This window comes from Sinohyriopsis cumingii, chromosome 3 (genome assembly GCF_028554795.1).
Source record: "Sinohyriopsis cumingii isolate HCF-2022 chromosome 3, ASM2855479v2, whole genome shotgun sequence".
In the NCBI taxonomy this organism is placed as follows: domain Eukaryota; kingdom Metazoa; phylum Mollusca; class Bivalvia; order Unionida; family Unionidae; genus Sinohyriopsis; species Sinohyriopsis cumingii.
Genome location: NC_142963.1, coordinates 109,322,559 through 109,334,651, shown reverse-complemented (window position 1 = coordinate 109,334,651; position 12,093 = coordinate 109,322,559).

The following is a 12,093-nucleotide window of genomic DNA, read 5'->3' as shown; positions in this document are numbered from 1 at the left end:
GCAAATTTGGAAAAGACGTCGATGACACAAAACAAATATCTATAGCCACGATTGTAGGTGGCCGAATGAGAGATATTGGCTAAATCGGCATGCCATTGATGATCGATGCCTTCCACTCGGGTGCGACTTCTGGAAAATTTGTGTCGAATTGGCTTGTGTAAAGTGTACGTGGTTTGTTCTTGTAATCATCATTGCACTGGAGGTAAACAGAGACTTTTCAGTTGAGTTTGGCAGCACGATTCAATTTCTGAACCCCTCCTTAACCTGCAGGATGGGATTGATAGTAATAAATGCTTACTAACACCTGCTTCATTTTTTAATAAGTCACCCACTCTTCGTTGATGCTACTTTGGATGGGGCGAGATGGTGGTTGGGAAACGGCTTTACGTGTCCGACGTGCCACGGGAGTAGAAGTCGAGGGTAGTGGTGGCGGTGGGGTGGTAATGGGATTGCTTCTTTTCTTGTTTCACTTCTGGTTTCCCTTTCTTTTTCACTTCTGTCGAATGAGGCATGGACATCATCTTCTTAACCCAAGCTTTAAGTTCTTCTCAGTGAGGGAAGGGGTCAACAAGGACGCTGCAATCTTACTAGGAATGGAAGCTGCTGGCAGTGTTTGAAAGACTTCTCGTGCCTCTTCTTCCCCTGGCATCCACGGGGCTGCGTCTGTCTTGACATGTGGGGTGGGTGGGTGGTGGTGGTGATGGACTTGTCATCAGGGTCCTAATATTTTTCAGCGTTGGCAGAGTCGTTTTAACAGTTGACCATACACTTGTGATTTTTCAGTTTCTGACAAATAGCTGAGATCCATCAACCATTGCAATTCGTGTTGTAACTGGAACATCTCGGTCAAATGAGGATTGGGAGCAAATGTGGGGTTCATTGCTCTTGCCAATGGTGGAATTCCAGCCATCGTTTGTAACGCACTAAAGTCAGTTTTCGTCCTTCCATCAGATTTCAATGGTCATGTTTGAGATCTTTTAACTGCAGATGTCTCTTTTATCTTCCTGGAAGCATGGGTAGAATACCTCCCAGTAGTTCCAATGCAGGCCCTACTATTGCTTTGGCACGTGATGCTAACAGGGTTAAAAATCCTCCGTTGCAATTCTTTTCCTTTGGACGACTGTGTTTTTCTGGGGGTTACGTCGATGCTTGGTACTTCTTTGAGGAGGCATCTTTGGGCATTCAGAATCACACACAAAAATGCACTGAAGTCCATGGCTTTGCATGCGTCCTTTTATCATTTTTTGATACAAATATTTGTCCAAGGTGTTGTTTAAATTGATTGGCCATATGTTCTATGCTAAAAACTCCCCCTTTTGCTGGCTTCTCTTTTCTTTGGACAATAGGGTCTATTCTGGGGGTGACGTCGGAGTTTGGCTAAGCGTTTTCTCGGACGACGAGCATGTCCTGGTTTTTTTCCTTTTCTTTTTTGGACAGAAGAACGACGATGGTGACGTTGTGCACTTCGTTGAGGGGGCATCCTTGGGTGTTCAGGAGCACAAAAACACTTTAGTGACTTTTTTTCTTGGGGAGGACTTTGGGGGTATTAGGATCCCATATTAAGATGGAGCGAATGATGACACCTCCTAGAGAACCACTACTTCCAGGTTTCAAAATGAAAAAAGCGTTTGGTTTGATGTGAAATGTGCATGATGCCTTGCAGCAATTGACGTGCAGTCACCGTAAACCAACGTAAGACTTTGTGAGACTGGTTTCTAAAACACGAGTACGTATTTATGGATTTTTGTTGCGACTGATGCCGTACAAGGCACGAATCAGTTTGACGCGAAGATGAAACTGAAGGGACGTCATTTTGACGATGTATGAGACTGACCCAAAGTGTCTGAGTTTTTATTCCGATTTTTTTGTCGTCGTTAAGTCGACGAAGGGACGTGTACAAGACTGGCCCTCCATCTAGGCACCAGTGGTGAAATAGATGGGTATGAAATCGCAAATAATCGGGGGTGGTGGGTTTTAAATCCACGAGTATATAGGCGTGTGAGGTTTGAGTGGCATCGTCGTACGCATTAGTCAGCCAAGGGCAACGCGCTCCTAAATGTTTGGTTAATACTTGTACTTGCGATTTATCTCTAGGGCTTTTGAGAAAGACCACGTAATGAGCATTGAGACTGATGGTGCGATGGGGTTTACTTTGTTGAAACAAATTTGGGTGATGTAAATGACATTGGCATTACGATGATGCCTTTTGCGCGTAAACCACTGTTTAATTTCTTCTTCGTCTTCTCCTAACATGTCATAGAAGATGATCAGATGGGTTTGACTGAGATCAGACACGATCGCGTCGTCTTCGCCAGTAATGCCTTCTACAAACACAATAGAATCCCCTTGACTTTCTCGCAAGAGACTGTACGCTGATCGACACTCTTTGTTACACCACACGATCCGTTGAGGTGGACAATTGAACAAATGATGTTTATGTTCGATCAAAGGTTTGACAACTTCGGTTTTGCCTGAACCGCTAGGTCCGGAAATTTACATGTTAACTCCCAACTGACACGATCTAAGTGTACGTCTATAACTTTGAAAGTTGAGGAAGAGGAAGCAGATACAGTAAAGGTAGCTGTAGTGTAGGGAATGTCTGTTTTGACACGAAGACAGACAATAAAAGAGTTTACCTACTTTTTCAGGACACGTTTATTGATTTTTTTAAATGGAACAACACGAAAGACAAATATTCATAAAAGCAAAATCGTTAAGTACAGCTAAAAATTACACATCACAATGTTCAAAGTGGAATATAAACAAGTCATTGTACAACATGTTTTTGGTAACAAAGGTGTCCTAGGGACAGTGTGTAATGTTCTTAGAGTCTCTACATTGGGCATAGTCACACAGGTGTCCTCCCGGAATGGCCTTTCGGGAGTGTCCATGACAGTCCTGTCCTGAAGGGAGTCGTTTTTCCTCGGTGTTGAGCTCTTATTCTGGTATTGTCACTAACACAGGTTTAAAAGTTACTTTTTCACCGGTTGTTTGAATTTAGGACCACAACTCTTCAGCATTTTTGGTCTCTTATTTGGTCCAAGCCTCGAAACCCCAACTTTTCCAGTCACGTACATCTGTCCAGTGAGGGTGTAAGTCGCAAGCTACATACACATCATCATACACATCTTTAGTACATAAAGGTTGACGAATCTTTTTTCCCGTCGAGATCGAGAAGTATCCAGATGAAAACGCAAGGCTTTTAACAAAATGAGTCTTTCGTTGAAATTTAAAGGGATAACTTTCATGTTTTATTTGGTGATAAGTACTGTTTGTAAAGAGTCCACAAGGAATCGGCTGGTAAACGAAATCCCAGAAAGCAAGTCACGAAGACACATACCACACATCGGCTCCAATTCATGGGACACAGTTCTCGTAATAAGTGTTGATAATCCTCCACCGTTTGAATACTCTCATTGATTTCCTTCCATTGAATTTGTTGTACCACTAGTGATAAAGGTCGTGGCATGGTAGTCCATTTTTATACCCTCTTTTGTGTAAGGTAATAAGTGAACCTTTTAAACAGCATCGGTTTTATTTTAATACTGTATCAAAGGTGTTTAATCACTAACTCACACACTACACGTCGTATAGAAGTTTCCTCTTGAACCAAGATTTGATTTTGTACAAGATTTTGGTAATCCTCTAACTCGTCCGTTGGAATTCGGTATATTATGTTCACCTTGTAAGTAGAATGAGTGGCACATAAAACCTTATGAATCTCACGCGATTCATCAATGTCTGACCAGTGGAACGTTTTCAAATTAATCAGTCCTCTTATACCATTCAGGTACGAGTGATTCCAACATCGGTGACGTAACGGATAAAATTGTTCTTTGTTTTGGACTTGTATTTTGACCAACTCTCGGGAAATGCGTTCTCTTAGTTAAAGAGGTATATTCTGAATGTCCTCTTCTAAACTGGACATTCACGGCAATGTTTTTTGTCGGAGGCAATACGTGTACTTTTCTGCACAGAGATGATCATACTCCAGTGGCGAATCTAAATGGTTTTTAGTCACTAACTTGCATATCACATTCCGTCCAGAAGTTTCCTCTTGAACTAAGATTACGTTGTGTAAAAGGTTTTGGTATTCCTCTAACTCTTCTTCTGGAATTCGTTGCAGTATGTCTACCTTGTAGCAGAAAGAATAAGTCACAATAAACCAATCCTTCTCGCCCAAGTCCAGTTTAACAATGTATAACCGCTGGAACACTTTCATCTGATTCAGTCTGCTTATATCATTCAGGTACATGTGGTTTAAATATCGGTGACGTAACGGATGCATTTGTTCATTGCGTTTCACTTGTATTTTGACCAGCTTTCGATAAATGCGTTCTCTCAACTCCACAGGCAAACCACGAACGTTCTCTTGTAAAGTATCCATCCAGAGATTGCTGAGGTCGTCCCATTAAAGGTAGGTAGTGACAATCCGGAGACCATCGAGCATGTTCCAGGTTGGCCGAATCTTTCTGCTCCCACTCGTTAAGTGACACACCACAACTGAAGCACTTGACTTTATCCCCTTCGCCCAAGTAGAAAAATCCGGCTCTGGCTAATTCATCGGGGTAGGTCCTCCCAGATATTTAGGCCATTTTCCTTGGAAGGTTTGAAATCGACTTTCAAAGTTGCAGTATTCAGGCAAACACACAGGAAAAGAATATTCGTCTTTCACAGGCTCATTTCGATGAGGGTAGGGTGAAATCCACAGATGTTTGCTCAAAGTTACATGACATCCCTTGGTTGGTAGACGCATGGTCTCGCGTGGAGGTTGATATCCAGAATGAAAACCAGTAAAGTGATAAGGTATTGTGTAACTAGTGGCATCAGGCTTGACACGCATAACATCACTTTCCATGGTAGGTGTAGTGGTAGTAGTAGTCATAGCAAAGTTCCCATTATGCCCTTCTGAAGTAGTCTTAGCATAGTTCCCATGATGTGATACTAAATCGCTGAGGTCACAGTGTACGGCATCCATGCAATCGCTAGGCACATCATCACACTCGAGTTTCTCATTAGACTTGAGTCTTGCACTCGATACTTGCTGTATGAAAAGATTCATCTTTCTCGCTTGGTCTTTGTAGCTACAATGAACTAGAGGTCTTGGAATTGCCCCTTTGTATATGCTGACCAATATGGACGTGCCCGTACGGCAAAGTGAAGTGGTTGAGAAGTCGCACTCTCGTCTGGTACACGATTTGATACACTTTTTCCAAAGGTCGACTGACGATTTGTGTGTGGGTAAACGTACAATCTTGTGCGGTGCGTATGTGGCCACTTTAAAGTTTACATCCTGTCCAGATTGCAAGGCTTCTTTCAATACCCCAAAGTTCACCACTCGACTGGTGCGATAATTGAGAGGCAATCCCTTCACTTTACACTCGGTGTGCACTTTTCCTTGTGGAGCTCTGTATTCGTAGCCGTAAATTGTAGGACCGCCACTAGCAAAACTTAAAATCTTGTCGTCGGGGTGCTCGTCCGACCAGGCTTCTAAACCGTCTCCTTAAATGTCAGGGTGACAGTGACACAGGCGATCGATGTAGATGCAACTGTCCGTGTCAAAATACAGGATGCGATCTCCTAATTGATGTAACGCTTCATACAATTTTGAGCGAGCATGGGCTGTCACGTAAGCCGCAATGATGACAATTCAAAATTCGTCGGCTTGTACAAAGTCCAGTTCTTTCTCGTAATTGATTGATATCAAGTCTTCACGAAGAATGTCCACGTGTTTAATGTATTTAGTTGTATCGTGAACCATCTGGAAGTAGCGGGAAGGTTCTGTTAAATGCTCTGTCTTGGGTAAACACGGTCATTGTACCATTTTTCACCACAAGCAATTTAACATCACTTTGGCAAACGATCGCCTTCCTTCGTTTTCGCTCCACGTGCTCCAAAGTGATACCATCCTGCTCCCATTAATTCTCCTTCAATTTCTTTTGGTCTTCGGGAGTGTGGTACCAGGAAGAATAGCCGCTGGCTTCTTGTTTCAGTTTCAGAAAGGCATCCACTTCGTCGGCGAAAATGCCTTTCTGAACCTCATCACCCTTGTGGTACTGTTCTGTCTTGGGAAAGTGGTAAATTATAACAGTTGGTATCCCACGTCCAGATTTTAAACAAGTTCGGTATTGGTTGCACGTTTCTGCACAAGTATGGCACAAGGGGAAATCAGTTTTCCTTGGCAAAAATGAAGTAAAACGGGATGGTAAAAGTCCGTGGGAGGCAAGCTTTTGCACTTGATCAAGCCTTCGTATTATCGAATGTTGTCCAGGTCGACGTGTTCCGTCAGCAATTGCATGTGCCCTGCGGAAAAGCGACAATATTTGCACACATGTGGATACAGAAAACACACGTCCAAGTATTTGATTTCTTCTCCTTTCTCCTCCTAGGCTTGGTACAGGAAACAGGTGGCATTTGTCCGTTCTCTGTACAAACTGTCCATCCGGTTCAGTGGGTCCACCAGCTTGTAACTTTCCACGATGCGTTTAAACTCGGGATCGGTTTTCAAACGGTGTTCCCATATCTTCAGTACATGGTATCCTTGCTGTTTCAACTTTACCAGGTGGCCTTGTACAAGTCTTTCATGTTTCTTAGAAACTGATTTTTAGTGTCATGTTGAGGGTAAAAGAGAGGACATCCGTGAAATAAGCAACCGTTAAACTTGTCCACGATATGAGGGTTTTCTAAGGCCCTGCCATCCACCGAATACGTCCCGATGGTCCTTTCTCCTCCTCTGTTGCGGGCATGTTGAATCCATTTGTCTTCCTTCTCACACAAGTAATGTAGCCAGCGTAGGGGTTTGACCGAATATTGACGCTTGGCAAAGTTCGTCATTTGAGAGCTTATGACGGCCAGGGTGTTTTCGGGCACGAATCGATGGCGGTACACTAAGGAACACGCTTTAGCAATGGTGCAGGCTTCTTTCAAGGGATCGATCCATTAGTGTTCCATGAAAAAGTCTCAAAATTTTCCACAGCAACGCCGTGAAATGTCCACGTCAGAACGAAATGCTTTAACATTTCTTCATGAAAGTCGAAGGGGTCCGAGGTGTGGATCTGGTACCAAGCATATAAAGCTTCTCGTTGTTTGGTGCGCTCGTTGTCGGGGTCGTAGTAGTGAGCCTCAAGCAAATGGAGTAGGAGGGCATGTTGATTGGCTTCGGTACTGAAAAAGTGCGAAAATAGCCTTTGGCTGTTTCTGTCCTTCTAAACGTTTTGGACATTCGACCCAAAGGCATGGCAAAGTAACTCTTCGAATCTTTAAACTGCACTTGTCCAACTTGCATGGAAATGAGTTTGGCTCTGTTCAAGGTCACTTTAGGACGTTCGGGACTTTGTTCCGTATATTATCTGAGAAGAAATTGCCCATCGTATCCCGAGAAACTGAGCCATCACTGTGGCATGACGATGACAATCTCCGTAACGTTCGATGTCCTGTTGGCTTCACGTCTCGTGGATGGGGTTTAAGACCCATTGGGCGAAATCGGCTAGCTTGTTCGGACCAGGATGATTTTTTTCACGTTCTCCAGGGCAATGACAGGCTCTTGGATGCACTTCTCGCACGCTCGATGGGCCACGCAGAAGTTAATAATGTAAACACCAGTCTCTTGCATGCATTCGAAATTGAAAAAGATGAAATTTCATTTCTTCTGGTCATCTTCTTCCCATTGATGCTTGGAATGGTATTTTTGAATGTAGCATTCGTGTTCCAAGTCCACGATTTGGTGACAAATTTGACATCGTTTCTTTCCTGAACATACGTGTGCCTTGGCATTGTTGGTACGTATGCATTGTCCACAAGTAGGTCGCAATCTTAGCAGTTGACAAGCACTTTTCCGCTGTCAGTCTTGCGTCTTCAGATGTTGTTGGTAACAGGTAAGGGCTGACAAGAGTTCTCTGACAAGCAGGGCAATGCACTCGTTCTTGTCCTTTGTCCAGACAAGGTTTAGAGTCCAAACATCCCTCACATTGCTATCCACAATGCTTGTATTTCTCTCGATTGTTATAGCCATAATGACATTTCTCACAATAATAACCGTATCCCAGGAATGTGGCGATGCTGGTGATGGCATCGAAATGTTCATCGTGGTGATAGACGTGAATGTATTTTCCGTCTTTGAAATATATGCCTCGAAACAACAGAGGTCCGCGCACTTCATGAGGGTATACTTTCAAGGTGTATCGTGGAGCCAAGACATCTTGCAATCGTTGCATTTCAGGAATGCAACAGGATGTGTCTTTGCATAGCCCCGCTTGCTGTAACAGAAGTTCTGCTTCTCTTCTTCGTTTGACTGGGTTCGATTTTAAAATAGTGTGCCAAGCTCTTTTCCATTCTGTCGTGTCGTTCTTGTCTACACACGTTCATCCCACCACGACGGCACGGGCTAAACACACCTGGTCTTGAGGGTTGTTAATTTGAACGAGACTCTTTTTGGTGCTGTAAAGTTTGTCCACCAATAACACCTGTTTGCGTCCTGTCCCTTGGAAAAGAAACACGTGGGTCACAAACAGTTTCGCTTTTCCATCGATGATGTTAAACCATATCGTTTGATTGTTGTACATGTTGCATCTTGTCGATGACTTCGGAAGGTGTAAGTTCTGCTGGGCTGCTAAAATCGATCCAAACGAGTGACTTCAGACTGTCGTGATGAATGGATAGTCTCAAGCGATCGTCTTCTTTGGCTTCACATTGCCGTTTCAGTGTGGTTAATAAAGAATCCCACACATGGTGACGATTCGCTCTTCTTTCTCCAAGGAGGTCGGACTTGAAATCTTTAAACTTCACCGTGAACGTGTAAGCCGTAGTTCTAAATTTTCTAGAGGAGCGCTTTTCCGTCTCTCGAAAGTGGTAGTACTTTTAAGGAGTTAAAGGTGGAATTTGGTTGGGTATAGACTCTCTGGGTCTGGATTCGGTCTCACTCATGCCATCTTCAAAATCGCTGACATGAATTTGATCCAAGACTTCAGCTACTGTGCAAGGCGATAAATCACGTTTCTGTTTCTGTCTCTTACTGTCTTCTCCTTTCTCCACGAAATGATGCGATCGTTTAATCTAGACTACAGAAAGTCAAACGACTACATTTTAAACGCCATGGTTCCCTATACCTATGCCAGACCAGTGTCTTACCTATATAAATCGTCAGTGTCATCCCTTCCAGTATTCATTTCACTCTCAACCCGACCAGAACGATGGAAGAACCCACACAGACTGAATTTCTGATCAGAGCTTTGGGTGGTGTCATATGAAAGTTTTCTTCAGACAACCCGACGGTTTAATCTCCCTCTATTTGAGATAAAAGTCAAGACATTTCTTATATCTGTAAGAAAGGGCACTGAGCTACAGAGTGTCCAGACCGTCAAAAAAGCAAGACGGGTGTCAGAAGAGACAACAGTCAAGATACCTGTTATCATTTGTCAAGAGAAAAGACATTGGTCTTCTGAATGCGCTAAGAAACGACAAGAGCAAAAGGAAGAGAGGGGATCACAACACGAAAAAGAGATACACTCTCAAAAGGAAGAACCCAGGCAAGTACAGAAAGAGAGAAAAAGAGAAGAAAAGAAGACTAGGAGAAATTGAGAAAGTAAAGGAGGAAAAACATGTGAAAGTTAAGAAATTAAAATTAAAAAAAGACACGGAAGAATATGAACGTTTTAAAGTGTTGTGCTGTGATAGTGCATTGTAAAATTTGTAACAGAATAGACCAGAAAGAAAACTTAAGTGCCTCTTGGTTTTGAATTTTTAGAATATGGACCTACACTCACGCTCTCTCTCTCTCTCTCTCTCTCTCTCTCTCTCTCTCTCTCTCTCTCTCTCTCACACACACACACACACACACACACACACACACACACATCGTGGGGCAAAAAAGGAGTTTTGAGTTTTATTTGATTTTGGCAAAATGAATGCTATCTCTTTTCGAGAGAGTTTGGTAGCTTGAAAAGGACCGTGGAATGTTTGTTTTTAAAAACAAACTCAGGAACGGTACGTTTTCAGCTTTAACTGTCTTAAGCCTTTGCCACGGCCAAGGCCTACTTTTGGACTTGCTCCTGTCGAGCTCCTGTCGATGACGATTTGGTCGAAATCACTAGGGTGGGTATCTCCGGCATAGTAACAGGGTTGGTCTGTTTGGCTTGGGAAGGTCTTTTTCTCTTGGGTCGTGTAAAATAAGTCAGATACATTTGTTACTAGTAGTGAATAGGGATAGTATAGCGACAATGGGAATTAGCATTAAAAACACCCTTGGGAACATATAGCGACAATGGAAATTTAACATGGAGAAAAATCGTGGGAACATATAGCGACAAGGGAAATTAACATGGGAATAAATCGTGGGACTGTTGAGCGACAAGGGAATTGAATATGAAGAAAAATTGTGGGACTGTTTAGCGACAAGGGAATTGAACATGGGATTTTTTTAAAAAATTTAAATTTAAAAAAAGGGGTAGGCAATGGAAAGGCTATCTCTTTTCGAGAAATATGGCTGGCCCTGAAAAGGGCCTTTGGGTTTCTTCTAACACTTCCACTTCTTCAACCATCTTCTCACTTTTGTCACTATTCCTGTCTTCTTTTTCTCCTTTTCTGGCATCCAGTCTGGATGGCCCAAGGCTCTAAACTTTTCCTGGACTTTGATCCAATTTTGATTTAGCCTTTCAAAATCAGCCTGTTTCTTTTTGTTTTCCTGATCTTTTCTTTCTTTATACCATCTCTCTTTAATCTTCTTGACTTCTACCTCCATCACTTTTCTCATCAACTCCTCTCCTTTCCTCAGTCTTTCCTGGCCTCTCTCCACATAAGAGCACTCTGTCCCATGTGACATTTTTTCAAGAAAGCACCTGACTTTGCTTGCATTGTCAAGTGCTTCCTTTAGGCTTCCCACTCTGACATAGGTGGGATTTATCATACCTCTCAATCTTTTTTCCTCCCCTTCAATCATTCCTGCTATCACTTCTTTTGCTATGTTTAGACATTTAGCGTAGTCCAGGTACTCTGCTATCTTCCATTCTTTTTCCAGTCTCTCCACTACATAGATACCGTCTATTATCCAGTTGTATATATGTACCAAATTGTTGAACAAGTCACTTGCAACCACCATCTTCGTTTTTATTATTCCGTAGAATGGTTCGAACGACGAACGTGGTGGGTTCTTATAGTGAAAGCGCGGACGTGATGGAAAACATCCCCTAAAAAACATAAAATTAATCTTACCTAGATCATGACCCATCAACGCGCGGACGTGAAGGAAAACATCCCCACTTTTCTCATTTCATATAATCAAACCCTAACTATACTCTCCACATAAGCTAATAAACCCATAATCTACTATTCACACAAACTTACGTGAACTGGTACAAACAAAAACACACAAACACACTAACACATACACTTTCACTATGAATAAAGAGTTAGTGTTTATATACACACTACTCTACCTACACACATTGGCAAATTGATCGTTATTTCTTTTCTAGAGTATTGGGTAGCCCTGAAAAGGTCTGTTTTTTGAACTCCTGATGCACCTATCTAATGGTTGCACCGTCCTGGCCTGGCGCCACACACGCATCTTCTTCCCCAGTCTTCTTTCACCTTTCTTCTGGGGAGCGCAGAGGGAGGATGATTCGCTTCAACACCCCAATCCTCTGTCTCGGGAATATTGAACGACATCCTCTCTTCTCTTTTCTTTTCCTCTTCTTCCCTCTCTCTTCTCTCCTCCTCTTCCTTCTTTACTCTTGCTTCTTCTACTATAGCCTCCGCTGATAGTTCGTTTACTATGCGCCTGGCATATTCCAGGTGCATCTGGAGTTCTAACAGTTTCACTATTCTGCTAGTCATTCTTCTGGCTGTGTTGATCAATCAACAAGGGTAGCTAGACTGCCCAGCGAGTTTCAATTTATAGTGAAAGCGCGGACGTGATGGAAAACATCCCCTAATAACATAAAATTGATCTTACCTAGATCGTGACCCAAAAAAAAACAGCAACGCGCGGACCTAAAAGAAACACTCACTCACTTTTTATGCTACTCATCACTATTTTAAAATTTTTTATAAATCACTCCAATAGACTATCCACATACGCAAAGCAATCCAATCTAACTC